The sequence below is a fragment of the Ammodytes marinus genome, assembly GCF_949987685.1.
Source record: "Ammodytes marinus genome assembly, chromosome: 4".
NCBI classification, from domain to species: domain Eukaryota; kingdom Metazoa; phylum Chordata; class Actinopteri; order Uranoscopiformes; family Ammodytidae; genus Ammodytes; species Ammodytes marinus.
In genome coordinates this window covers 1,596,101-1,598,600 of record NC_137233.1, presented here as the reverse complement: position 1 = coordinate 1,598,600, position 2,500 = coordinate 1,596,101, and positions in this window count along the sequence as shown.

Below are 2,500 nucleotides of genomic sequence, written 5' to 3'. Positions count from 1 at the left end.
TATAATATCCATAAGTACATTTAATTTACTGCATACTAGCTGAATTTTTTTTTTAATTATTATTTTTTTCCCCTTAGAAAGGGTCTCATATATGTCCATATTTCTGCATATTTTGGACCAAGGCCTAGAGCCGCCATCTTGAAAGTGCCATAGTTGGAATGTCATCAGGTGCATTGTTTAGAAATTTAGAATTGTTCTTGTCCTTGAAGGCCACTGTAGCTTCTGTTATTATTCTAAAGGGTTGGGGTTACCCAGGGAGTGTTGCATTCTAGAACTTTGTAGAACTTTCTTGATGATGTCATATTACACACTGCACCTTTAAGTAACATTGAGGTGGGTGTTTGTAGTTACTGTAAACAGGCATGTTGCTAGCTACGTTAAGCCCCCTTTGTTTACATACCAGTTTACATGCCAGAAAAAGATTTAGGATGTCCCAATGCATGCAGGTCAATTGTAGTATGCTGAAAATACATAAATGCTCCACTAACTCCTATAGCATTTTGGAGTACTCATCTTTATTCTCGACATTTCTCGACATAGTGAAAAAAATCTTCCTCATCTGATTTTTTTTCTCTCCTGTCTGTGGCCCTAAAACTCTTCTGTACTTTAGTATGTATTGTAGGAAAAAGACTAAAACTCTTCTGTACTTTAGTATGTAGTGTAGTAAAAAGACTAAAACTCTTCTGTACTTTAGTATGTAGTGTAGTAAAAAGACTAAAACTCTTCTGTACTTTAGTATGTAGTGTAGTGAAAAGACTAAAACTCTTCTGTACTTATGTAGTGTAGTAAAAAGAAAGAGCATGTGATTTGGAACGCAGGGACAGTCTTTTCCTCATTACAGTAACACAGAGGTTAACACTCTCATCTGATCCACTTTGTAGGACAATACAACTTTGTGAAGCGATCGCGAACGTGTGTCAAGGTCAAGGTCAAGGTCACTGTTATTTATATAGCACCTTATAAGAACCTAAATTCACCAACGTGCTTTACATAAAATACATAAATTAAAATACAACAGCACACATTAAAAAAACACTTACAGCAATGACACAAAACAATTCATTAAGACGTAAAAAGCCTGTGAAAAAAGGTGAGTTTTAAGAGTTCACTCCTATTCAACTCGTCAATCTTCAGATCTTCATCCTCCTAAATTTCTTACTTGTAGAGGTCAATTTTCAATAAGATTTAGGGGAACCAAATTATGGGATGGCTTTTCCCATCTGGCAAAAAACTGTTCCACTATAAAATGCTACAAAAGAAACTCAAAAGATCATTTAACTGTTGTTTTGTAATTGCTTTTTTTTATATATTTTTTTATATTATTATTATTATTATTATTATTATTATTATTATTATTATTATTACTATTATTATTATTATTATTATTATTATTATTATTATTATTATTATTATTATTATTATTATTATTATTATTATTATTATTATTATTATTATTATTATTATTATTATTATTATTATTATTATTTTTGTATTGTTGTCTATGTCCCCATGTTTAATTTTTGATTTACATATGCTCTAGGAATTAATAAATTATGTGTATAAACCAATATTCCCTTCACGGACTTACACACACACTCATACACTTACACACGCACTCACACACTCACACACTCATACACTCACACTCACACACTCACACACTCACACACTCACACACTCACACACTCACACACTCATACACTTACACACGCACATTTTCTGCTTTTATATTGATGTTATTATTATGTTGTTATTATATATCATTTGTTATTATTAGTTGTTTATCACTTTATGTTAGTCATATGATTTTTTGTATGTTTATTTTGTGTTTCCTTATAACTTTGTGATATTTTAACATTATTTAGGTGGAGGCTTCAAATAAGCCCATCGGGTTTTTCTGCCTCTCCCTGCACTGTATGTTATTTGTATTCTTTGCCATTCTTTGAGTATGTTTCTATTTTTATTAATTGTGCAAAATAAATAAAACTTAAAACTAGTGGACTTGAAGGTTTCCAGAGACTCAGACGAGCGAATATGGGTCACTTTTATTTATATAGCACCTTATAAGAACCTAAATTCACCAAAGTGCTTTACATAAAATACATAAATTAAAATACAACAGCACACATTAAAAAAACACTTACAGCAATGACACAAAACAATTCATTAAGACGTAAAAAGCCTGTGAAAAAAGGTGAGTTTTAAGAGTGGACTTTCATTTAATTTTTTTTCATTTAACTTTTATTTATCCTCGAGAGACCAATTGAGGGGTGACCCTCATTTACAATGACGTCGAGTTCAAAACAAATTCAAAGGAAAAACAACAATACATAAACAATATTCAACGCAAATACATCAAATACACAACAACAGGTGAAGAGAAAAAAACAAAACAAAAAACAATTGAAACATGTACATAGTGGTGAAGAGTGGCAGCAATTAAAATGAAATGGGTGAAAGTACAATATAGCCTAATTAAAACAGTTACAGGTAGAGTTTG